The sequence below is a fragment of the Acinonyx jubatus genome, chromosome A1 (assembly GCF_027475565.1).
Source record: "Acinonyx jubatus isolate Ajub_Pintada_27869175 chromosome A1, VMU_Ajub_asm_v1.0, whole genome shotgun sequence".
In the NCBI taxonomy this organism is placed as follows: domain Eukaryota; kingdom Metazoa; phylum Chordata; class Mammalia; order Carnivora; family Felidae; genus Acinonyx; species Acinonyx jubatus.
The window spans coordinates 99366607-99394204 of NC_069380.1; the positions used below are offsets into that span (position 1 = coordinate 99366607).

The 27598-nt window shown below is 40.6% G+C and overlaps 1 protein-coding gene across 7 annotated transcripts in view; it reads left to right on the top strand.

Moving 5' to 3' along the window:
- SNCAIP (synuclein alpha interacting protein) overlaps positions 1–27598 on the top strand; it is a 157453-nt gene that overhangs the window by 20588 nt on the left and 109267 nt on the right. Inside the window, exon 2 of one of the 7 annotated variants that reach the window (XM_053220254.1) lies at positions 965–1194. The exons of the other annotated variants lie outside the window; for them this stretch is intronic. The gene's annotated coding sequence lies outside the window, so the exon portion shown is untranslated. The remainder of the gene's footprint in view (positions 1–964; positions 1195–27598) is intronic. 7 annotated transcript variants of the gene reach the window in all.

The following is a 27598-nucleotide window of genomic DNA, read 5'->3' on the forward strand; positions in this document are numbered from 1 at the left end:
GAGCAGTACTTTTTACAATTTGTTACTTTAGCTCTGTAGCCAAACATCTTAATAGGAAGAACCCTTAAAATACGCTGTTTTCCAAATGTTCTGAAGATTTAATTAGCCTGTATGTATTTCAAGGTAAAAGTAGTATGTCCTTAAGGAGGTTTGGCTGGGAAATTAAAAAAATATTTGATTTAAATAATGACCGCCTAACTGGTGATGAACAACGAACGAATGATAAACACCTGTAGTGCGAACCTAGCGACATCCTTCTAACTGTCTGCGTTTTTGCTTTCGTTGGTTTCCTTGATTGATAGAGTCCATATATTTGGTTTCTTCTCTCAATTTGCTGACATTCTCTGTACCTTTACCTTGTTATTTTTTTCTCTTTTACCACCCCATCTTAACATATCCTATGTTTATTTGATTTGTATTGTCTGTCACCCCCACCTGAACGTAAGCCGAGCTGTGTAAGACTTCCCTTTGTTTACAGCTATACTCCCCAAAGTGAGCAGAGTGGCTGGCCCATCACAGAAATTCAGTAAATATTTGTTGAATGAGTAAGTGTGCATATGGCAGCCTGTGCTTAGTGGAGAGTCTTAAAAATGTTGTGCAGCCACATAAATGTGTTTTCGTAAATATTGTTTGCTGAATATGTTGGGTTGCTTGTTCATGGACACGCAAAACACAACTTGCGAAATGTGAAGAAGAATCAATGGAAAAATGTCAAATCACTCTCCCAACTCTGAGGCAACGATTTCAGATTCTGGTGTGTTCTTCCTTTCATGCATTCGATAGCATAGTTAGGTGTCGTCTCAGATTATATTATTTTGTACCCTGCGTTTTTTTTTTTTTTTTTTTTTTGCTTAGTATTGTATCACCAGTACCTTTTTATGTTTTCACGAAAGTTTTTACAAAGACTTTTCTATTTAAAAATGATGGAGTAAAAGTACGTTTCTTGCCACCTTCCACATGACAGCAGGAGTAGTGAAAAACAGAGAAGAAAATGCATCTGTAATGAAACAAGTCATTCGCAGCAAGCCCAGAGCACAGTCCTGGAAGTACACCTGCCAGGTGTGTAATGTGGGGATCCAGGTGAAGGAAGACATAAGAACCTGTGCTTTTCTCATCATCGTAGACCTTGAGCAAGACCCAGATTTCCCTCAGATTAAGTACACTGCTGTAAAAGACTCCTCCAGCATCCCTGAGGTATGTGACCAGACCTAGAGCTGTACATAGACTGTGGGAGAAGTGGAGGGCAACTCTTTCAACACCTGAGTGTCACCACTGAACGGCAGAGAGATGGAACTGGAGGAGAAGCCATCTTTTTTTTTTAAGTTTATGTATTTATTTTGACAGAGAGAGACAGGCAGAGAAGCCCAAGGAGGCTCTGCACCATCAGCGTGAAGCCCAATGTGGGGCTCGAGCTCATGGAACCATGAGATCATGATCTGAGCCAAAACCAGGAGTTGGATGCTTAACCAACTAAGCCACCCATGCACCCCCAGAGAAACCATTCCGATGTGCCAAGTAAGCTAGCTTCCTGGCTGAGGGAACCTGGTCAAAATGAAGTGCAGAAAGGAGAGAGAGTGGGCCGCCATTTCCCAAAAGGGCTTTGCTGCAAGGCATGTTGGAGCAAGCACTAGAAGGCTCTGGGACAGAAGAGAAAAACCTTTCTGGAAGAGCCAGCCAAGGCTTTTAGGGAAATGCATTACTTACTTCAGACTCTGAGAACATTATAAGACACTAAATAGCATTTGGTAAACTAAGAGTGAATACTTTTTCCCTGACCTGTTGCGTAGAGAGACGTTGCCACTGTAGGGAGAAAATAACCCATTAAGATTAGAAGTAAGAATGAAATAGCTGAGCTTGTACAAACTCTGTGTAGTTTACAGAAAGAGTTTAGCGCAAAGATAGGAGCCATAAATCAAAGATTAAGCAACATGGCACAAAAGGGCATGTGTTTCTGTAATTGTAAAATGAGCTTTTCAGCAGAAGGTGAAGCTGAGCTTTTCAAATTTCTGGAATGTCACTGTTTATTTATGAGCCAAGATAAAACTCATTTTTAGATAAATGACTAAATTGAAATACTATAATGCATACCATTCAAGCGCTGTTATGGTTTAAAAATGTGACTATAAAAATGTCACATTATCATGGAACCTATTTGTTGGTTAGGTATTTGTCGAGTCCTATCTACTCTGTTTATTAACTCCCACTAGGTTTCACTACCGCCTGCCTCGTATAGCCAAAACACAGTAGCTATTGTAAAAGCAAGATAGAGTCCTTTGCACCACACACAGTCCTGAAGATCTCAGGACCTCTTCAAGCCAGAGCTGAAATCGTTGACCATGACATTTGGTGAAGTAGAAATAAAGGCTCTTTGTTGACAGAGACCATTTACCATAAAGCCATGGGCTCTTCAGAATTCAAGTCCATGGTTTTTATTTGAAACTTGACATCTTACATTCTAGTTTTTCTACCACGCACTCAAGCTCTTATGGTGCCTCCCTACCAAATTTAACAGAGGCATCTTACTGCCTAACTTACTATATAACTCATTTTAAAAAACCAGCTCCAGTCCTACATATTCTATATCTTGCAGGTTCTGAATTGAGATCTACCATCCATGTTAGTACATTTTACGTGTTCTCTTCGGCCGCGAATAAAATGTTTTGAGACGGAGGACAGTTAGGAAGTCAGAAGCCACGAAGGGTGGGATATATACTATGGTGAAAACATAGAGGCGACGGTAGCCCCAAGAAAGAGCAGATTAATGTGGACAACTTGAGCTTTGTGAAGAGGAGAGAAGTGAATCAAGAGAATGAGCCAGGTAGTGCCAGGAGAGGATGCCATAGAAGGCGCATTCTCCGAAGAAGTTACAAGAAGAGGAACTCCAGAAAAATGACAATAGAATGGTGAACTAATAAATGCAAACATGTACGTACTGTGTGCAGGCGCTGTCCCAGGTGCTTGACACAGGTTAGCAAATTGAATCTTCACAATAACCCAGTGAGGTAGGAATGATTAACATCTCCGTTATGTAGATTTTAAATGATAGCATAGAAAATTAAAGTAACTTGCTCAAGTCACACAGCTAACAAGAGGCCCAGTTGGAATTCGAGCCTGTGCACCTTAGATCCAAGTCCGTGCTCTTGATCACTGCACTCTGTTGTCCCTTTCAGACATGGGTGACAAATTCAGATGATTTATAAGAGTTTCACTATTTGTTGTATGAATGAGTTGGCAGGCAGGTCTTTGCTCAAGGCCAGCGTCTGAGTAATTCATACTCAGGAAAGGTCCAGCGGGGAGGTGAGGAGTTCAAGAGGACACACGAGTTCATGTCAGTGGGATTAGCTGTAGTAAAATTGAGGGAGGGAAAACATAGGGTGGATTAGAGAAGATTTTTTTTAATAGCGAAGCCTTATCTGGAAAATGTGGATTCATATTAGAAAAAAATTTTCTTCTCAAAGTTCTCTTTTGTAATTGAAAAATATCTAATTGGGGCACCTGGGTGGCTTATTCGGTTAAGCATGAGTCTTGATTTTGGCTCAAGTCATGATCTTGTGGTTCATGAGATTGAGCCCTGCTTCGGGCTCTGCATTGACAGCACGGAACCTGCTTGGGATTCTTTCTCTCCGCCCTTCCCGGCTTGCACACTTTCTCTCTTTCAAAATAAATAAACTTTAAGAAAAAGAGAAATATCTTATTAAAAAATGTGCTAATATGTACCTTTGCAGTGGTCCTAGATTAACTAGCATATGGAATATTTCCTTGTCACCACCGTTCAAATGTGTAAAGCGCTGATGTGGGATAAGTGTCCAGTAATTGGTGGATTATTCCTTCAAATTAGTCCCCTTGGGCAAAAGGGATATTGACCCTATAGGTGTGGGTTTAGTTCCTTCAGTTTTCAAGAACTGTTATTAAATTGCCAGCGATATTATTCAATCAGGGTAGGTTTGGCCAGAAGGTACTTCAAAATGCATTTGACAAAGCACTTTCACTATTAACAACTAACACAGTTGAAAGGGTGAGAGGAACACTTCAAGGCAACCCAAATACCTATTTTCAAGACTGTTTCCTATTTCCTTGTTTTTTTTTTTTTACAAGCAAGATACTGTTTAATTTTATTTCAGATAAAAACAAAACCTAATGTTCTAACATTCATCGTTAATGGAATATGTTTGGGGGGGGGCGTGGGTGGGGGAAACAGCTCTCTAGAGAAGTTTGAGTTGAACAGTTGCCAAGGACCTAAAAGACAGGCTTCATCACATGCCATATCTAAGGTTTTGTCTTTACGATGTCTCAGTAACTGTTCAGTTCTATTAACTGTTTAATTTTGTGAATAAGCAAAACTGATCATTTGGCTTTTTTTCTCTTTCTCAACTCAAAGTACCCATTTGTGGCTGTAGAGATAGCAGACACACGGCCTGTTTGGACAAATAAAAGATGTTTCAGTTATGATGGCATAGGAAGCCTGATCTCAGAAACCTTTAAAGCACACTTTTGGATTCTGTGTCTGCCTCTCTCTTCCCCTCCTCTCCTCTCTCTCTCTCTCTCTCTCTCTCTCTCTCTCTCTCATTAAAATAATTGAAAAAAAAAAGGGAATGTGTGTCTGGGTGGCTCAGTTGGTTGAGCACCCAACTTCAGCTCAGGTCATGATCTCAAGAGTTTGTGGGTTCAAGCCCCACGTTGGGCTCTGTGGTGACAGCTCAGAGCGTGGAGCCTGCTTCAGATTCTGTGTCTCCCTTTCTCTTCCCTTTCCCTACTCATGCTCTGTCTGTCTGTCTCTCTGTCTCAAAAATAGACATTAAAAAAGTTAAAGATACAGAAATAAAGCACACTGAGTTTTGGCACGTGGTTTCTCTGGACTAGACTCCCCTGGAAACTGAGTCTGTGCAGGCAGTTTATTAGAGAGTTCTTTTGAGATCAACCCCTGTGGAAAGAAGGGAAGGAAGCAGAAGTGGGCAGAAATAGCAGTGCCCTGATGCAGTCTCACCAAAGGCCTCATCCAGCTGGTGGAGAGCTCTGAAGCCAGGAGGGCCTCTCAGCAGTGTTAGAGAGTTGGGACAAGGAGGCCCAGCCTCTGTAACTCTGTGCCACCCAGTTATTGGATGCAGGCTGTGCCTAGAAGGTGGCTCCCGCCAGCCAGGGGGCAGTTCCCTGAGAAAGGTGACAGCTGAGCGCTGCCAGCAGCTGAGGAAGGAAATCATCCAGTCTTGCAAGGGGAGCAAGGGGAACACACTCGTGCCATCTACTACTAAACTGTTACTGTTATTACTAAACAATTACTAAATGCTAAAATATTTTGAAGTTTTAGGAACACACTGGAAATAATAAAAAGAGTAATATCTACAATTTCTTCTTGACATTTCCATTATATCTTGTGTGACCAAGTTTTCATTTTACAGAGAAAGCTAAGAGTAATTCTTGTTATTTGAATAAGTCTTTTTTTTTTGCAAAGAAAAGGGAAAGAGGCCCTATCTTTAATTACATATGGGTGACCAAGAGAATATGTGTGTGTGTGTGTGTGTGTGTGTGTGTGTGCGTGCAAGAGAATATGTGTAATATAGACAGAGCCACTTTGAGTTATGCACTGTATCGGGAACTTAACGTATTTAATCTGTGTAACTCTCCTGGAAGGAAGGGAATGTAGTCCGGATTCTACTGCTATGTAAACAGAGTCACAGAGGTCAGGTGACTGCTCCAAGATCATACAGCTAATTAGTGGTGTAGTCATGACTCTAAATCAAATCTGCCCAAATCAAAGCCCTTTTCTTGGTCCTGTGCTCTGTGGTTAGTTCTAATCTTTGAACCTTAGCCAAAGATTTTCTGTTTCACCAGACAACTTTCTACCTTCGTTTTAATGAGGTTTCCTTATCTAGAGTTTTGTTCTCCCTCACCGCAGAAATTTGATATTTAAACTGAGTGTTTATCGCCTTTGACCCTTGCCACAACTTCTGCAGATAAAAAGCAAGTGTGTTTATGCCCACCTATCAAGACTTTAGAGCTGATGGCAGTGGCCCAGCATCCTGTGAAAAGGGTCACTTCTAGGCTTCTGCCTTGTCCTTCTGCCCCACTTAGTAGATGAGATAGCAGGTAAAGGAAATTTCTGATGCTAAAATGTAGGAGTCAGAGGGGAAGCTGGGTGTACTGATTCTAGAGCCCATACTTGATTTCCCCTTCAGTGGAATTAACATGGGGAAAAAAAAAACTCTGTGTGTGTGTGTTTGTGTGTGTGGTAAGTACAGAAACAAACCAACCTTTAAATGACTCTACATTATAATCATTTTATTGATGATGAAATTTTGGAACTGGTAGAAAGAAATCATTAGAGTTGCCACTAGGAAAAATGGAAGCATATAGACTTGAAGTATGTGACTGTGGGAATGAATTTAAACCTCATTTAAATTAGAATAACTTCCTGTGGGTTTCTCCTTGGGTTAGAATGCCTGAACTGTATTCTCTCACAGTGCGTTCATATTCTGCGAGGATATGGTTGACCGCTCCCCATAGTTGAATCAGGTTACAAATGATGCAACACCCGCATTGCCCTGTGACAGTCGGCTTCCTTCAGTTTGTTTCACAACACAATTAAAGCCGCCAAGGTTCTCTTGTTCCTTTGCTTAGTTTAATAGGGCACTGCTTGTGTCAGACGGTCCAAGAGGACCTTAAGATGTCTGTCAGATTTGCCTACAATTTTTCACCTTCTACAGTAAAAAATCAGAATGAGAGCCGTCATACCATCTTTATTTACTTTTTAAATATATGGATTTTTTTTTAAATTTTAAATGTTTATTTTGAGAGAGAGAGAGGGAGAGAGAATGCATGTGAGCAGAGAACGGGCAGAGGGAGAGAGGGAGACAGACACTCCCAAGCAGGCTCCGTGTTGTCAGCACAGAGCCAGACAGGGTTCTAAGTCACGAGCCATGAGATCGTGACCTGCTGAAACCACGAATGGGGGGCTCAACCGACTGAGCCACCTAGGTGCCCCATCAGTATAGTATTTTTAGTCACATATCTTCTTTGATGTAACGAAGTAAATGACAAATAATCTCAGTGTGAAGTATTTTATGTCTTTTCTCAAGTAATTATTACTTTATTCATGTGTCTTTGGGTTCAGCTCGGATCTTTAATGGAGGTTCCGGAACAGCTGGATGGAACACATATTTTTGCATGATTGATGCAGCATTCCGTGTATATACTGTATAACTCTGCATTATAAGTTATATGGGATCTTAGTATTAAAAACAGGTGACAATATGTTTGCTTTTTGAAATACAGAAGAGAGGACATTTTTGTATACACATAGAGGGATTTGAATATATCATGAACACACATACCTGCATGTGTGTTCATTAACAATCACAAGTCAGCTTAAAAATACACATTCACAATTTATTTGTATTAATCTAAACTGGATTATCACTACTAGTGCTGCACTCAAGACCAGCTAAGGATTTATTATTATTTTTTTACTATTCTGGCTATTAAGATGGTCACAGAACTGGAGTAAGACTATTTCATATTTATGTATGCATATTATTAACTTCTGGTGACACTGGCAATTTGTAAAGTTTTATGAATAAGAACCAAATTAAAGATGTCTTTGAATTCTCTTTTTCCCCCTACAGTGAAGTCAGAAATGAAGTACTAATAAAATATTTCAAAACTCATATATAATGTACATGATTCAATAAAGACTTTCGAGTTACAACGTTATTTTAGATCCCTATAGTATTTAAATGAGGTTTTGTGTGTCATTCAAGTCTGTTGGCCCAAGTCTTCAAGGGAAGGCTCATTTCCTAAGACTTCTTTATGGGCTAAGCATAAGAGTTTATAGCAGAACTCACATGCACCTCTTCTTCAAGGGCAGGAGTACAAAAGTCATGGGAGTACAGAGACAGGAAGTTACTTGGATACCAGAAGGGGGACTTGGTATCGTGGTGGAAACTGACAAATTGAATGGTGTAGGTATGGGTTGAAGGAGGCAGCAGGGTTTGTGATCATTTGGGAAAGTTAGTCACAGTTTCTCCATGTCTGATTTTTAAGAGAAGACAAAAATATGATGGTTTTGTAAAATTCCTTATTTTTAGAGGACCAAGTGGGCCAGATCAGTCCCTTATGTGGAATACATGTGGCCCAGAGGCCTCCTGTGTTCACATTCTCATCTAAGTCATGGAAACTGGAGTCCTGGGTTGTCTTCCATTTTACATTCATGGGATGCCAATACAAGGAAAATAATTACCTTAATAGAAACTTCAAAAGAGAATGAAAACCAGTTTTGGATAGTTTTCCTTAAATTTTCTTCAAGTGTTCCAAACAAAAACAAAAACAAAAACAAAAACAAGCCACCAAAAAACCCTTCAAACCAACATCTCTCCAGTTTTCTAGTTAAAGCCATGTGTATTACTTTTTAGCCAAATAAGGAAGGGATGCAGGGGCCCCTGGGTGGTTCAGTCGGTTGACCGTCCAACTTTGGCTCAGGTCATGATCTCCCATTTCATGAGTTCAAGCCCCACGATGGGCTCCATGCTGACAGCTCGGAGCCTGGAGCCTGCTTCGGATTCTCTGTCTCCCTCTCTCTCTCTGCCCCTCCCCTGCTCATATTCTGTGTCTCTGTCTCTCAAAAATGGATAAACATTAAAAAAAAAATTTTTTTTTAAAGAAGGAAGGTGTGGAATCCTGTTTTATTTGGGATGTTGTCTTTTATTATTGATTGGTCCAAAATTGGATACTACATCTCCTCCTTCCCACTTAACCTCAGTATGAGATTTCCTGTCTTGTTTCAAGCCTTTGTAGCCTGTTTTTATCTGACCATTTGTCTGTCTGATATCCTTGATATGTTTTTATAACATTTTGAACAGAAAGTGTAAGTGCTCTTTGTGGAAAGCAAACCGGCTGGCTGTAAAGGGTCTCTTGTGATTTCTCAAGTTGTTTTCACATTCGACTGATACTGGCTTCTAGAACAGAAGTCTGGGAACCAGCAACGAATGTTAGACCCCCGAACATCGGTTTTTTTCCTTTCCAAGTCTGCCTTCAGGGGCAGAGAGAAAAGATGAATGGGAGTGGAAAATAGATGTGTGTAGCCGAGCAGGAGGTTAATTATATTAATTTCAGACTCAACCCAGCTTGAAGACCATATAATAATCTATAAAAAATGGAATGCCAACAAGGAGCCAAACTACGATTACCTTTTTCTTCTTGGGAGCACAATATGGTATAGTCATCAGGAGCTCATAAATTGCCCTTACAGGCAGTTCAGAAATGGACACTGTATGAAGCCTACTTAGAATTGGAAACTGCGGGAAGATTCTTTTCCCCGCTGCACCTGAGGTATTTTTTCCATGTGTTGGGTTTCATGTTGGTTGTTCGGTGGAGGACATGGGAATTCCGCTGTGCTTCTCCAAGCTGTGATGGATGAGGCGGGGTCGAGATGCAATTGAGTTATTTGAAATACTGAAGGCCCAACGTAAATGGTACCCTGCAGCACAGTTCCCTTCTTCTATATGTGAACACAGGGAACCATCATGGTTCCCCCTCATTGGCGCCAAGTTACCTGGTAACAGTTACGTGGAGGATGTGAATGGGGATGAGTTGAAGGAGTGAAGAATCATGCCGATTTCTTCGCACACAGACCTCTCCCTTCCCTCGCTTGGGTAGCTTCCTTCATCAAAAAACATGGGCAACAGACCAGCGAGGGATGTTGACACTTCAGAGCAGAGGAATGGTTTTCAGAATATTTACAGCAGTCTTGAGCTTGGAACATTGGGTGATCTGCCCTTCAAGTATTCAGCTACGTCAGTCGTGCATGTTAGCGCCAATGTTTACTGTTACTTTGTCCTACAAACATAATTTCACTGACCCCTCCTGTTAAAATATATGCACACTTGTATGTCAGTATAAGTAGCACGTGATCTTACAATGCCGTGGAAATCTTGAAGGAAATTTTACTGCCTCGTCACCTGTGTCTAGACACATTTATTAGGCACTTGCTGATGGTGAAGTAATACCTGTTTATTAAGCTGCTTTTCAGGCTGCTTACATGAGAGCTTTCATAAATTAGCTTTAGTACCTTAGAATTTAAGCTTAAACAGAGATTAGGCATTCATAAATTGAATCAAGCGATCATGGTCTAAGACGGAAGAAAAATGCTTTTTAATGCATTTTTGGCCCGCCACCCCTCCCTTCCTTTCAACCCCAGGAGCCTGCTTCACCATAAGGAAGGACATATTTAAAGTTACAATCTGTAGTGCCAGAAATTTCGACTTTATGTCTTGGCTAACCATTGAGGATAATCAGCACCTTGTCTCTCTTAAAACTGACACGGTGCATTTTTAGAGCGTTGAAAGAGAAGTATACAGAGCTTACAGGTTGAGCAATCGCAATTCCCTGGCCTTGGCGAAGATTTTGAAACTTCAGTTGTTTTCAGTCGTCGGGGGTAACACACTGTGGTCAGTTAAATGAGTCGGCTTCTTTAGTCATTGGTATTTTCTAGCTAATACATAAAAATCACAAGTGCAACCTCTGAAGTATAAAAGCTGACATTATTCAAAGCAGTGTTCGTTTTGTTTGGTTTTGTGGTACTTTTTCTATAAAAGGAACAATGTGTTTCCCAGTTTGGTAAGCCTTTCAGCTGTTTACAGTGTTAAAAAGGCAACCCATTTAAAGACTCGGATTTAATCTTTTGGAAATTAACCCAATCCCAGATTTTAAACGAACTCTGTTTAAACTCTGTACTCAGACAACTGCACTGATCCTCCAGCTTATATTGCGCTGTTGTTTGGAAACCAGTAGGATCGTCTACGCCTCTTGACACATTAGAACTTTGATGCCTTCAGGAACTCTTCAGAAGAGCAGTAACAGTCTTTGTCTCTTGGGGTTCTGGAGGAAACCGTAATCTTTGGGCAGCCTCCACCATTTGAAACCCACCCCTGCTATCTTGGAAATGCTGAATAGAAGGAGATATGCGGTGGTGTGGTGGCAGTAGACAGCGCTTCCATAAACAGTACCCCGTCTTGAATTACCAGAGTCCTCTGTCTCTCATAAATTCACTTCTTGATTGTGTCATAGAATCAAGAGTTAAAGGAGTGTAAGATGAAACTTGAACACGGTTTCTCTAGCAAACCTAAATAAAATAAGTTTTCTGCCTCCAAGCCACCTCTGCCTCGTGGAGAGTGGAACTGAACTCCTCCCTCCTGTGGTTGGAGATGTGTGGGATGTTTGGGATTTTAGCTGCATATTCTCACACTGATCTGGCTGTCGATTACCAGCATCGATACTAATATACCCAAAGTTACCATTATTTGACTTTTTTCCTCTCCTCCTCTTCTACTCTTCTCCTTCATGGTTGATCCACTATTGTCTGTTGCCCAAGTACTTAGGTCAAAGGGTAGAGAAGACTAAGCTGGGCGATTTAGGGGGTGGAACCAGCACTGCCCTGCTCTCCCCGCTATAGGATCCACTGCTCCCCAGTGCCTAGGTCCTTATGTAGTGCCCACGGGGATGACACCGTGGCAGGCTTCGAAGGCCTCCAGCAAGCTAATATCTGGCATCTCTTTACTATGATTCAGATAGTTGGATATGGATTTGGATGCTAAAGAAAAGGCAGGTTCATTTCAATCCACTTGTAGCTGTCAGTCATTATTGAAGTATATGGCGGGCCTGGTCAAGTGCACCTGTTCTCAGATGGTGTCTCTTTTAAGCCTCATGATAGTCCTTGGGGACACTCTGATGACCATGATCCCCAATTTACAGAGGAAGCAGCAAGGCTTATAAAGAAGTCACGGAACTCGCCCATAATTATTGTTCAGGTAAGTGGACTCAATCCCGGCTTCAAAGCTCAGCCATATATCCTCCCAACTGTCTTGTTCCCTCACCAGTGCATACGTGCATTCCACGGCGTTAGCTTCCTTATTCTGTCACTTGTTTTCATGGCAACCATATGACGGCAGGCCTTGCTGTTTTTCCAGCGGCAGAGTGTTTAAGATATATATGTTGTTCTTAGAGATGGTTCCTAAGTGATTTTTGCAGTAGATGTGTGAAACTATCTCCATATTTGCCTCAAGTAAGCAACAGAATCTCTTCTCTCCCTCCCTCTCAAACTTGTGGTTACATTTGAACGCTAAGAGATGCCATGGCAGATGGCATCTTAAAATAGTGTTAGCAAATATGTTCATGAGTTAAAATTATAGAAGCTTTTCGTACCACCCAGTTTTGCCAGTGAAACAGTAAAAACTGAATCTTTAATGTGGAAACCGACTTAGGCGCTTGGCTGTCAAACTAAGTCAGTCAAGCACCATTTTCTCCTTGCTTCTTTGTTGTGAAGAGCCACGTATTTGCTTAGGGAACTAAACTCCTGCCGGACAAGTCATTTTCTCATGTTTTTCTTCATCTCCCCACCCTCCTTGCAATCAGTGCTGTCAGATCTCTCGCTCCACTAGAAACATCCCATTAGGGGAGGAACACATTTTTTAAAAATTCAGTAATTTGAACTGGGGACTATTGAAATTACTGCAAAGTGTAGTTACAGGATATTTGAAAGAAAAAGAGTCTGGCTTTTATATATAAGCAGTTATTTTATCTGAAGTAATGAAATGTTAGTAATTATATTTTGCTTTATTTTTATTTTATTTTATTTATTTTTTATTTTAGAGAGAGAGCATGCGCAGAGGGGAGAGGGGCAGAGAGAGACGGGGCGGGGGGTGGAATCTCAAGAAGGCTCCATGCTCAGTATGGAGCCCAACACAGGACTCAGTTCCATGACCCAAAACCCTGGGATCAGGACCTGAGCAAAATCAAGAGTTGGATGGTCAATGGATGGAACCATCCAGTTGCCCCAGTTATATCTTGCTTTAATCCATCACTAAGATTGTTTCGTGAATAAGTTCTGTGTGGATATTCTTTTTTTTTTTTTTCAAATTTTTATTGAAATTCTAGTTAACATGTAGTGTAATATTGGTTTCAGGAGTGGAATTTAGTGGTTCATCACTCTCTGTGTGGATATTCTTTTTTTTTTTAATGTTTTTATTTATTTTTGAGACAGAGAGAGACAGAGCATGAGCAGGGGAGGGGCAGAGAGAGAGGGAGACACAGAATCTGAAGCAGGCTCCAGGCTCTGAGCGGTCAGCACAGAGCCCGACGCAGGGCTAGAACCCACGAATCGTGAGATCATGACCTGAGCTGAAGTTGGGTGCTCAACCAACTGAGCCACCCAGGCGCCCCTGCGTGGATAATCTTTTCTTATTAATTTTTTGAATTTATTTGAGAGACAGAGAGTGGGGGAGGGGCAGACAGAGAGGGAGAGAGAGAATCCCAAGTAGGCATCCCACTGTCAGCACGCAGCCTGACATGGGGCTCGAACTCACAAACCATGAGATCATGACTTGAGCTAAAATCAAGAGTCAGATGCGTAACCGACTGAGCCACCCAGACACGCCTATTCTTTTTTCTTTAATATTTGAGAGAAAGAGTGAGAGAGAGAGAGAGAGAGAGCACACTCAGAGTTGAGGAGGGGCAGAGAGAGAAGCAGGGAGAAAATCTCAAGCAGGCTCCATGCTGTCAGCACAGAGCCTGACACAGGGCTGGATCTCACAAACTGTGAGATCATGACCCAAGTCAAAATCAAAAGTCAGATGCTTAACCACCTCAGCTACCGAGGCACCCCTCTGTTTGGATACTCTTTTTTTTTTTTAACATGTATTTATTTTTGAGAGAGAAAGAGACAGACTGTGAGTTGGGGAGGGGCAGAGAGAGAGGGAGACACAGAACCTGAAGCAGGCTCCAGGCTCTGGGGTGTCAGCACAGAGCCCAGTGTGCGGCTTGAACTCACAAACGGTGAGATCATGAGCTGAGCCGAAGCCGGACGCTTCACAGACTGAGCCACCCAGGCGCCCCATGTGTGGATATTCTTAGTGGATATTATGCTGTTTGTTTTCTCCTGAGTAGGGAGTGAGGGTGTGGGAGAGGTCGAGCATGCCTCATCCTTGAAGACAAAGTTTCTTTCTCAACCTCGGGTCTCCTGACATTTGGGGCCAGATCATTTGTTGTTGTGGGGCTGTCCCCCTGCATTGTAGTATGTTCTGCAGCATCTCTGGCCTCTGCCCACTGGATGCCAGCAGCACCTTCCTCCCAGTTGTGAAGATCAGAAACGTTTAGACATTGCCCCGCATCCCGTAGGGGCACACATCACTCCAGGATGAGAACCATCGTTTTGTGGTTCTCCAAATGAAAAACCACAGTTAGCGATCAAAGTGTCCGCTCTTTGATGGCGAAGCTGGAGTAGAGAACATGGCTAACATCTAAGGCCAAGATGGATTTGTTTGGTCTTTTCTTTTCAGACACCTCCACCCCTGTGTGGTCTTACCAAGCCTTCTATAGCCACTCTGTTGAGAAGTAGCTCACCTCTGATGACCATCTCCCATAGGTTCCTTTGCTCTTCTTTGTAGCCCCCTCCTCACCCTAAAGTTATATATTTACTTTCTCCCCCATCAAAATGTAAGGCACAGGGGAGCAGGTAAGTTGCGTTATATTCAGTACCATAAGGCCAGAGCACAGATCAATGTCTGGCACCTAATTTGCGGTCCATGAATAATTATTGGCTAAATGAGCCAATCATTTAGAGGCCCTTGCCACAATAAGGTAAAGAGTCAGGATATTAAAGATCACAAATACAGCTACAAATAAATTGTTGAGAGTTTTAAATGAGGAAGCGTGGCTTCAAGTATGACAATTCCACTTAATGGTTTTATAATTAATTATTCCATAAATGAGATTGAAGTTTTTGCCTTCATTTGAGTAATTTGTTTTACTAGAGCCTATTTTTCATGTCCAGCAAACAATGGCTTTGGATGAGAGGAAGCTTTGAGCTGTCAGGGAAGGAGAGGAAGCCCCGATGATGCATGAAGTGAGAAGACAATAGGAAAATACCAACATTTCTTGTATAAACCATCACTAAAAATGCATCAGTAAGGAAAAGGCAGTTAGGTGGCGCTTCCCTGGAAGGCAAAAAAGGACAAGAACACTTATTTTGTAGCTGCTGAACTAACCACTGAAGTTTGGACTTGAGAGCAAATAATAATTTATCCACTAAGAGCTTAACCTTTCATTCTGTACTTTCCAAACTTTTCTTGTTTCGTACTCATCTTTTTAGTCCCCTAAATGTAACCAACTGCAACTATTTTTAAGCCCCCTTACTACACTCAGTCTTTTGAATTAAAAGAGTTGCCTTTAATAGGAAATCTGCCCTTCATCATAAAGATGGAGCACAAAATCCTCCTCTTAGCTATGAGGCCCCAAAAATGAATGGGCTAAAACGCTCTCAGCTTAGCAAATAGCAAAGATACACATTTGACCAAATGTGTTTTAGTCTTGAAAATTACGGACATGTGTCCCGGCAAGGTGAACGGTGCAGCCTCTTCAGGCTGTGAGCTGAACACCACTGAAATTTTGTGTAACAGGAATGACCAACCTGGCCCTGGGCAGATGCTAGAATTCACTGGTATCATCCACGAAAGGGCTGTGATAATTTCTCTTTCCCGAAGTGTTGTTATCAAATTCATTGTTGTTGGCTGATTAGAGTGCCCTCAAGTGTTTCTTAATTATGACGCCTGTTTAGGTCTTTCAAAGAACCTAACGTTTCTCACTTTGAAACAAGGGATGATACAGTGATTAAGCATACTAGGTTTGTTTTGTTTTTGTTCTTTCTCCATACCTGCTTCCCGAGATAGGCGAGATAGAAGAGAGAGACACAAAGTCCCGAAGAGTCCAGGGAAGCCCTAGGACTGGATTTGGCGCCTTTATTTGCCGAGACTTGGAGAAGAGTTGACCCACCCAGTGTCACACATTGTGTCCCTGACAGATCCTTGCCGATCTCTGTCCATTGTTCTTCCCATCCTCCATTTATATTATAGTAAGACCCTATCTTACCCTCGTGGATTTTAACATCGCTCAATACCTGGAGTCAGGATTTTGGGCCTAGTTTTATAATGATAATAAGATGAGTGCAGGTGATAGGGAACACAGAGAAAAGACAGAGCTGTCATTGCCTTAAATTCTGTCTGATAACAGGACATTTTAGGAATATGTGCAGTCCAACCGACGTGCTAAGTTTCTCTTGGGTACAAAATATCCTAATAGGTGATATGGGAGACACAGAGATGAATATGATCTGGCCCTGCCCTCCAGGAAAGCTTGCCTCCTAATGATTTTCTTCCTGGAATCTATCCAGGCCTTTCTGGAAGTGCTAGAGATTCAAGAAAATCCTGCTCCCGCGACTTTTGGATACCCAACAAAATTACGATGTATGGTTTGGCCAGTAGCATTTTTTGTAGTTCTTTAGCATTCATTCTCCCAGAGACATTTTTTTTTTTAACTCAAAAATACATTTCATTTATCCCATGATTAGGTCTGTATGGCTTTATATTTTCTAAGTACATTAACATCACTAAGTGAGGTTAAAAGTAGGATTCCAGCTTTAGAGAGGAGGGAATAGGACTTGTCTCAAATAGCTGATGATTTTTCCAAAACTGAAACGAAACTTCCTCTTTTCTCTCCACTAAAGTAGAAGGCGGTTTGACTAATAAGTTCAACTATATCCTGTCTTCTGTAAAGCATGGATTTATAGACTAATTCATTGTAGAACTGTACAATTATTAGAGATGATCTAGACAGCTAAATCAGTAGCCACTTAAATACACATCTTCTTCCTTGTCATTTAATAAGAGGACTCTCACATTCCTTCCTAATAACTTACTCGAATTTAGGTAAATGAAAGTAGGGCTGATATAATCTATTTGCAGGCCCTCTGACCTGTCCAGTCCAGAGGAGTATAAAGCCAAGAAGTCAATTTTAAAACCTTTTAATAGCCATGTTATTGACTACTGAGATATTTGAACTGTGGGGTTGTAAGCGAAACTAATGATACAAATATAATTATTGATATAATGAAAGCACTTGTCAATGGATTGTATAGGGTTTTTTTTTTTCAATTACATTAACTATATTACCAAATAATTAGAACAGAGTTTTGAGGCAAGCTTTCCAGGAATGATGCCCAGATGTGAGCAAGCTAATTTTTATCATTAGATTAGAGATAACGTTTTAATGCAGCTAGAGCAAAAAATAAAAAAATGTACTTCAATAGAACCTTCAAGAAGCCAGTGTTATTTACCTTTCTTCATTGTACCCACAAATTATTTGAAAAGATAGACTACGAATTCTTTGTCATCCATAATATATTACAGCTTTCTGGAAGGTCTGTGTGAGAAATGCTTTCTAAAGCTTTCTGGGATAAAGTGGCAATCATGGCATCCTTACCGCAAAGAACATCTGTTTACCAGCTCTGCTTTCTTTGACTGGTTGTAGGAGTGCTTTAGGGAATGATTTCTTTTTTGTGTCTTGACAGGCTTCTGTGCTCGAGGCCAGACTGCAAAGATAACAGTAGCATGTGCTGGTGTGTGTGTATGTGTGTTTGCATGTGCGTAGAGCATGCGGAAATCAAAAGCATGGACGCATAAGAATATGTTCTGTTTTAGCAAATAATTGGAAAGTCGTTGGGACTTTTACATAATGTGTACATACCCTCCATTTGTAAAAAAAAAAAATGAGAATAATAATAATAATTTTGCTTTGTCTCCCTTGTAATTAAGTTCTCAATTTGTAGACATGTGTTACGTTTTTGACTAAAATAATGCATTCAGAGTGGCACCTTGGAATAATGACCACCATATTCAAACAATTCTATTTGTGTCTTATTTGTAGAATATTGTGAAAAGAAGAAGTATCGTAGGCTTTTTTGCCTGAAATAAAACTGTCAAGTTCTTTAAGGGAGGGAAAAATTGAATTTGGGAAACATTCTTCCTAATTTTTCCCCTGATACCATTTTTTATTTAAAAAATAAACATTAGGGGCACCTGGGTGGCTCAGTTGGTTAAGTGTCTGACTTCAGTTCAGGTCATGATCTTGGGTTCATGGATTCAAGCCCCATGTTGGGCTGTGTGCTGACGGCTCAGAGCCTGGAGCCTGCTTTGGATTCTGTGTCTCCCTCTCTCTGCCCTTCCCCTGCTTCTGCTCTCTGTCTCTCTCTCTCTCTCTCTCAAAAACAAATATTAAAAAAAAATTTTTAAAGGCATCCTTCTCTCTCTGCCTCTCCCCCACTCACGCTTTGTCTGTGTCTCTCAAAAATAAATAAACGTTAAAAAATTTTTAAAAATTTTTAAATAAAAATGAAAGCGTTTCCCTTCCTATTTTGACTTTTTTCTCAGCCTTTGAATATTCAATATTACCAAGCATGTAATGAGCAAACCAAATTATAGATAATTTCCTTTACCTCTTAAATTAAGTGATTTTCCATATTTAAATGCTGCAAATATTAATTATTGGTTATGTTCATATTTTAAGTTTCTTGGATTCCCTCCCTTATTTTAAATTCCAAGGGACTGTGTCTGTCTTTCAAGATATTTTAACAGTTGAGATACAATTGAAAAAAAATTTTTTTAATTAAAAAAAATTATTTTAGTGTTTATTTATTTTTGAGAGAGATCGAGCACAAGCATGGGAGGGGCAGAGAGAGAGGGAGACACAGAATCCGAAGCAGGCTCCAGGATCCGAGCTGTCAGCACAGAGCCTGATGTGGGGCTCGAACTCACGAGCAGTGAGATCATGACCTGAACCTAAGTTGGACACTCAACTGACTGAGACACCCAGGCGCCCTACATTTGAAAATTTTTTAATTTCCATGTATTTTATATGTTGCTTAAAGAAATGTGAAACATGGAAACTACTATTTACAAAGTTTATTTCTTCGTATTACGATATCTTTGTTCATTAAAGGAAAAAAGATATATAAACCTGGCTTTCATTTTCTGGGACATTGTAGTCTAGGGAATTATGGTTGTTCATTACCTTGATGTTCTTGAATAAGTGGTATGGTAAGCCTTCAACATCTGAGTCCTCCAGTTCAGTTATAAGGTGAGCTGTCATAAGAGGAAAATGTTCACTGAAGAAACAACTAGTTAAAAAAGTAACGTTCTAAAACCACATCAAGTTAATGTCTCTTTTAATCAGTTTTGGAATGATTGTAAGACACAACAATTTAATGAAAAAACTCCGAAGCTAAAATAGTGCACATACAACAAAGTACGTTGATTGCAAATATTATTTATTTGTTTATTGGTAAAGGTTTTATTTATTTTTTTAAGTAATCACACCCGATGTGGGGTTCGAACTTACAATCCCACAATCAAGAGTTGCATGCTGTACTGACAGAGCCAGCTGGGTGCCCCTGCCAGTATTCTTTAGTTCAAAGAAATTAATGTTGAAAAATGGCATGAGTCACATGTAAATACACTGATAAATGAGGACCCATCAGAGTTATATCAATGAACAGTTTAAAATGAGAGAACAAAAATGGATGAGGACATAAGTTAGTTGTTTCATATGAGAATTATTTGGGAATCAAGGAGTAAAAGAAACTCTTGTAGGGGGTGTGGGGTGCGCCTGGATGGCTCAGTCACTTGAGCATCCAACTCTTGATTTTGGCTCAGGTCATGATCCCAGGATCATGGAATCCAGCCCCACATTGGGGACTGTGCCATGCGAGGAGTATGCTTGAGATTCTCTCTCCCTGTTTCTCTCTCTCTCTCTCTCTGTCTCTCTCTCTCTCTCTCTCCCCTCTGTCTCTCCCCTCCCTCCCTCTAACCCCCTCCCCCACTCACACAGGCTCTCTAAAATAATTTTTTTAATATAATAAAGACATTCTTGGGAAAATTAATGACATTTTTGAGAATTCTTTGCAATTCTAGCCAGTTGTAATTCAGGCAGAACTGTTGTCTAATTTTGTCAGAAAAGAAAAATTTTGTCCTGAAAAATCAACCCTTGTTTCAATCTTTGCTCCAGTTCAAAGCCACAATAATAGCTTAAACTTCTGGTACAATTTTTAATGAATTTATTTACAATAAACCAACATGATATTTTTCACTATTTTCCTGAAAAAGTGGATTGGCCTTCTCCTGTTGCCAATTTTCCTCTCATAATGAAAACCTCCTCTATAAAGCCACCACTCTAAATTCTCTTTCACCTGTAATTATGAATAGAATGTGCCTCAGTTGACCCCTGCATTTAAAACCCTAAGTATTTATTTGTCTCTTAGAATGTTAATTTAGCACAGTGAGTCTCAACTCTGTTCACTTTAAAAATACTTGGGGGGCGCCTGGGTGGCTCAGTCGGTTAAGCGGCCGACTTCGGCCCAGGTCATGATCTCGCGGTCCGTGAGTTCGAGCCCCGCGTCGGGCTCTGTGCTGACAGCTCAGAGCCTTGAGCCTGTTTCAGATTCTGTGTCTCCCTCTCTCTGACTCTCCCCCATTCATGCTTTGTCTCTCTCTGTCTCAAAAATAAATAAACGTTAAAAAAAAATTTAAAAAAATACTTGGGATGTCTTTTAAAATACTGATGCCCTAGCTGCTCTCTTAAATGAGAACCTCTGAGGGGGTGAAGCTTGAGGTGAACTCTTTAAAGCTTCCCGTGAGATTCTAGTGAGTACCACTGATGGTACACCACAAAGGTATGAAAACTTCCAACAGTTAGCTTTACAACCAGAGAAAAGATAGGATATGATTTTTTTCCCCTTCATACCTTTTTTAATACATCAAAAGCTTCTAAGGTTTTCCCTTCTGTTCTAAGTCAAATTTGAAAAAGCTAGGATAGCATATTAGGTCTCTATTTTTTTTTTTTTAATTTTTGTAATGTTTCTTTATTTTTGAGAGAGAGACAGACAGACAGACAGAGCATAAGCAGGGGAGGGGCAGAGAGAGAGGGAGACATACAACCCGAAGCAGACTCCAGGCTCTGAGCCATCAGCACAGAGCCTGATGCGGGGTTCAAACCCACAAACCATGAGATCATGACCTGAGTTGAAGTCGGACGCCCAAACAACTGAGCCACCCAGGAGCCCCGCGTATTAGGTCTTTATTGACAAGAGAGAGAGCAACATAACTCATTTCTGTATTTTGAGTGTCTATTTTATTTTTGAGAAAGAGAGCGAGAGAGAGAGAGAGAACGAGTAGAGGTGGGGCAGAGAGAGGGGGACAGAAGATCCAAAACAGGCTCTGTGCTGACAGCAGAGAGCTCAGTGCAGGACTCGAACCCATGACCATGAGATGATGACCTGAGTTGAGGTCGGATGCCTAACCAGCTGAGCCACTCAGGTGCTCCCCATTTCTCTATTTTGAAAGGTACTTCTTTAGTTTGTCTTCTCTCCTGCATTTGCTGTCTTTAGAGAAAGCGTCCCAGTACTACTTGTTTTTGTGAGATTGAGGACCCTGCAGGCAGGACCTCTGCAGACTCCTCACACCTCAACCTTTCCCATTTCCTCTGCTGTGCCATCCCATCATGCAGCCTACTCAAGCCACCCAAGTGTACCCTCTCTTTCCTAAACTTGTGGTGCTTCATCCAGCCATAAGGCTTTTGATGGAACTCTTCCTTAGGCATGGCTGTCTTGCTCATCTGCCTATCACAGCCCTCCTGGCCAGCCTCTAGAACACCTCCCAACTTCCACAGCCTTTTGCACTGCTATCAGCTGAATGTTCTTTATTAGAAAGAGCAACTTTAGAAAGGCATCATTATTCCCTCCAAGCGAATTACACTTCGCTGATACTAGAAAGACAGTAGTTCTTAAATAGGAGATGACAGAGAAGGACAAAATGGTGGGGAGAATCTCAAAGTTGCATTCAACTAGAGTGGAAGTTTACTCTGTGTCAAGATGTATTTTCTTGGTCACGTTGTATTTTTGCATTTAGAGCAAGTTAACCATGGAAGTGTCTGAAGTTAGGGGTCTATCCTAACTGAAAGACTTGTAAATATGTAAATACGTTTGCATTTAATATGTTTTAGAGGAAGGAGATAGCAGAGGTAATTGTGTAAGTTCCCTTCAAAAACAGAAGATAGTTTCTTTCTTAATTCAGTTTCAGCTAATGGATTTTTCAAAAACTGGGATGATAGAATTTTTTAATATTCTTATTTTATTTTGGTGCACAGTGAGTGGCTCTGATAGTTTAGATTCGTGTGCATTCCTTTTGTGCCCAAAGAATAATGTCTTCGAAAGGGTTTATAAGGATTAGAGTTGAGCTTGAATCATTGTTGATTACTAGGAAAGTCTTATAAATCATCTTTGCGTTTTAGCTCAGACTCTGACTCACAGCTCATCAGTGACCGATCTTAATTATGTGGGTTTTGGGCAACAACCATATCATTTTAGGTTTTTTTGAGTTATGGGTGCCCCCAAAGCATAGAGGTCGCATAATATGTATGACGGGGCTAGGAGACAGGTCTCAAATCACTCTGTGATAAAAAGGTGGACCCCAGAGGGGAAGGTGGAATGAAGAGAAGGCACAAGATGAGATCTCCCACAGTGAAGTTGGGAGAATGGATTGGGGCGGTACCAAAGGATTTCTTGATGCTTAACAGAAGCCAGAACACCAAAGATCATGGAATAGCTAAGACATTCAGTATTTATTCTTGCTTACAGTGTTGAGTGCTGTTTACTTTCTTTAATCCTAAAAAGCCTTGTTAGACACATTAACTGTGGGTCTAGCGCATCAGTTACGGTAACCTAGATTTTATTTTACTCCACGTGTGCTACAGCTCCAACGTTTTTCTGCTGATTCAGCCCATGTACTTTTGTGTCTTCTTGATATAAAGTGTCCCCCCTTTTCATGTTTGGTTACCCTGTCTAAATTCAGTTTGGCTGATATCTTCCGTGCTCATTTTATATCTTCTTTTCCCCCACTAATAGATGTGCTTTTTGATTCCAGAGGTTAATTAAGAATGTGAACTAATTAAACACATATTATTTCTTCTGTAGTGGTTTTGCACTTAGCGTGACCAGTAAGCAGCTTTTATATGTTTTGCCTTTAATGTCGTTAGGACCCAGACAGGCTTCAATAAAGGGCACTCATCAGCAGGATGCCACATCTTCTGTGTTTGTGCCCAGCTGGAGCTAGGATGTTTGTCCTGACCTCATCGAGAAAGACTGACTGCTTAGCAAACTTGGCCAACCGTAGTTCGAACCAAGAGTTTGTATACAGTCTGTTGGCTGCATACCAGAAGACCAAATGATTGTCTTGCTCAGAAAGAAGGGTCTGTCAGTGATGATGACTCCTTGTTTCCCAAAAAGCAAGACACTGTGATCTCATCCACTGATACCCTCCCGGACGCAGGCCATGTCTGATTCATCTAATGTCTGTGTTGGAAGCAACAAGGTTTATGAACGATTGGCAGAGTGCAGTTTTCAAAATCTTGGATGCTCATTGTTTGTTAATGGCATTCTCAGAAACGTATTAATTTGGCACATGTAGTATTTTCCATGAAAGTCATTTCTTATCTTTTTGTCTCTGCTCCTCTTCTCAGATTTCATCCAAACCCTCCCAGAAAAGTGAGTTCCTTGTATGTCACTTCTGCCTTGTCATCAAAGATTACACTGCTGCTTGTATAAAAATCTCAAAGGCCTTTACACAGTTTCCAGTGATTTTTTTTAAAAAACTATGTTTTCATTAAGACTTCTTTTTAAAAATGCCCATAGATTTAACAGTTGCTTTAAATTATTGGAGTTTCTATTGGGCTCTCATTAATAGGGTTAAAATCTACTTTTTTGGCTAAGTTGGCTTCTGTGATTACTGAGTTTTCTACTTCTCTTCCTGAAAGACAAATTGCAAATATGAGAGTCCAGCAATTTTTTGACTTGTGAGATTCTGTTGTATAACAAACAACAGAAACCTTTCTTCATGGTTCTATATAGATGTGGGAAAATGGTTCCTCACTACAAAACAGGTTTTGGGGAGTTTTCTTTTTTCTTTTTTAATTTTTTAATTTAATGTTTATTTGTTTTGAGAGAGACAGAGAGACAGAGAGACAGAGCGTGGGCAGGGGAGGGGCAGAGAGAGAGGGAGACACAGAATCTGAGCTGTCAGCCCAGAGCCTGACGCCGGGCTATAACTCATGAGTCATGAAATCATGACCTGAGCCGAAGTCAGACACTCAACCAACTTAGCCCCCCAGGCACCCTTAGGTTTTGGAATTAAAAAAAAAAAAGTTTGTAATCTCTTTAAAATTTCAGATTGCTTTTAAAAATATATTCAGTTTATTTGATATTAATGCATTACGTATTAATATAAACAACATACACTATTATTTTGAAATAAGATTTGACCTCATGGAATCCTATTCTGTTGAAAGACAAAACTTGGAAAGTAAATATTATTTACCCTGGTTAATATATCTTAGTCTGGAAACAAGGTTTCAGAGATTTTTAAAAATTTTAGAAAAGTTCACGGCTCAACTTTGATATTTTATTTCCTTGGTTTACCAATTAACATTATTGTCTACAAAATCAAAGATTATTCTTTACTTCCTTTTTGATTTTCCTAGATATCAAAATTTTTTTTTGTCTAAGAAGTACTTTATTTTGACCTTACTATATCTGATCAAAAGTTTCTCACTTTTGGGGCGCCTGGGTGGCTCAGTCGGTTAAGCATCCGACTTCAGCTCAGGTCATGATCTCACGGTCCGTGAGTTCGAGCCCCACGTCAGGCACTGTGCTGACAGCTCAGAGCCTGGAGCCTGTTTCGGATTCTGTGTCTCCCTTTCTCTCTGACCCTCCCCCATTCATGCTCTGTCTCTCTCTGTCTCAAAAATAAATAAACGTTAAAAAAATAAAATAAAATAAAATAAATTGTTTCTCACTTTTGAAAGAGCTAAGTTTCTTTTTTAATTTCATTATCATTTTTGACTATTTTAAGATGTTTCTTGTTACTTAGATTGAGTGAGGAACCAAATATTATTTGAAAGTCACCCATGATCCTCTCTTAATGAAATGTGTACATTTCCTTGAAACCTTTCTGAATTCCCCAATTGAGATTGTAAATACAGAAAAATAAATAAATTGCAAGGATATCTTTTATACCTAAAACAACTTTTGAGATTTTGTAGTCATGGGAAATATCCCAAAGATATATACTTTCATCTTAAAATACAGAAATACTAGAAATAGTTTTGTTTGGAATGTTACTCTTGTAAAAGTTCATGAGAAGAGTTGTCTAGGAAGAATAACTTCTCAGCCTCCCTATGTTATAACTATATAAATAAATTGTGATTGGGGTACCTGGATGGCTCAGTCAGTTGAGCATCTGACTCTTGGTTTTGGCACAGGTTGGAATCTGCTTGGGATTCTCTCTCCTCTCTCTCTGACCCTCCCCCCTTCCTCTCTTAAAAAATAAACGTTACAAAAAATTTGTATTAACGTAAATATTTCAGTACTTTATGCTGTATGGGAAGTCCCTGGATATTTGTCAATTCCCCCACTTACCATATTTTTAATAAACTTTGTTTTTTTAGAGCAGTTTTAGATTCACAGCAAAATTTAGAGGAAGGGTACAGAGATTTTGCAGATACTTCTTGCTTCCACACATGCATGGCCTCCCGTTATCAACATCCCCCAGCAGAGTGATACATTTGCTACAATTGGTGACCATACGTTTGCACATCATTTTTTCCCCAAAGTCCATAGTTTAGTTAGGGTTCACTCTTGGTATTGGATGGTTTATGGGTTTTGAACAAGTATATAATGACATGTATCTATCCTTACAGTACCATACAGAGTAGTTTCACTGCCCTATAAATTCTCTGTGTTTTGACTATTCCTTCCTCCCTCCAGATACTTTTTCTTGCCCACTCTGAACCTTATGAAAAAAAATCAAGTTTTTTAATCTTCACAGTTATAAGCCAAGAAAAAAAAAAAAAAACCACTGTGGGCAGATGACAGAACATAAGACAACTTTGAGTTCCTTGAAAAGAGGGTATTAGTCTAGCCTTCCAACAAATATTTCCTTTTGTTGTCATTGTGTATTTGAATTACAGGCTGCTCAAAAGCACCTTGCTTTACAAATAAATATATGGTTAACCATAGTTTATATGCCATGGCTCTAACTTGAACAATCTATTAGAGCTGTAGACTATTGGGAACTTGATTGAGAACAGTTCTGGAATCATCAGCAGCTTCCAGTTACTCATTACCAGTTGATATAGAGGCCCATCTCCATGGGAAATCCTTTATTTTTATTTTATTCTTATGTTACGTTATGTTATGTTACGTTACGTTACGTTATGTTATTGAGAGAGAGGGCGAGAGCACGAGAGGGGGAAGGGCAGAGGGAGAGAGAGAGAATCTTAGGCTCCACGCCAAACACAGAGCCCAACATCAGGCTCGATCTCACAACCCTGAGATCCTGACCTGAGCCGAAATCAGGAGTTGGAAGCTTAACTCACTGAGCCACCCACGCGCTCCTTTGGGAAATCCTTTAATCCACTTGTAAACAAAGATGATGTTGCCTAGGCTTTGCTTGTAGCTCTTTTTATTACTATGATCAGTTGTATTGCCCTAGATGTTTTCAAAAGTTATTTTTCTTGTATATTGGGTTAGTAATTAGCAGCAGAATTTTAGAGCTGGAAGGAATGAACAGTTACATACACCAGTGTGGCTGAATTTTCCAAACATTATGTTGAGCAAAAGAAGCCAAAATACTGTGATACTGTGTGCTTCCACTTATATAAAGTCAACACGGCCACCCGCCTGATTGTGTGGGAATTCAGGAGAGTGGGGAAGGGGCAGTGACTGAAATGGGACAAGGAGAGAATTTCAGCTTGTGAAGATTCATTAACCGTACAGCTTTGATTTGTGTACTTTACAGCCACAAGCTTCAAACAATTGTAAGAATCATGAGATATGGGGGGGGAGGGGGGGCAGGGGAAAGAGCTGCTGTAGTTAAAGCAGGGATAGTACTGGGGGCTCAAATGGGGGTCAGGTAAGGGTGAGCCAGTGTGAAAACCACGGGTGTAACCCACCCCCACCCCATTTTAGAACTCAGGGAAGGAGAATTCCCCCAGAGACCCTGCGTTGACCAGATTACACAGCTACTTGCTGACAACATTTATAAACTCATTCTGTACAGATAGAGAACACGTACGTACCATGTCCCAGATGTGGGCCAGGACGCTCGGATATAGTTGAGAACCAGACCGACCCAGCTGGACCCTGCCCTCGCAATAATTTAGAATTCCTGTTTTCCAGCTGACTCCGTCGCTTGACTGGCCCCACCCAAGTAGACATTTGAGTTTGCGCTTCCTTAATTCACATTAATTTCCCCATGTCAGAAGACTGGGTATTTCATTTTCTTGAAGCTGAGCCTAGCGTTCATTTCCTTCCCACTTCCGACTTGGTATGCGTTTCATGGTGCTCAAGGAAGCATGTTTTAAGAATCAAGGGTAGTTGACTCTTCCTTACAAGAAACTCTGGTATTCCACAGAAGAGAGAAAGCCCGCCCAGGCCTCAGGGCTTGCAGACTGAGCCCCCATCATTTCTGGGGGGGTAAATTCACTCACACCACTTGGCTCCCAGGCCTGTCATTTGATCAGGCTCTCATCTGCATGTCAATGAGGCTTAAAGCCCGTGGAAAGAATTAACTGGTCTGGGATGTTTATGCAACTTTTCAGCAAAGGCAATTGAAAAGAAAGTTGCCCTGACTGAGCTGATTGTCTTGGAGCAGATATATAGTGAAGTAATCAT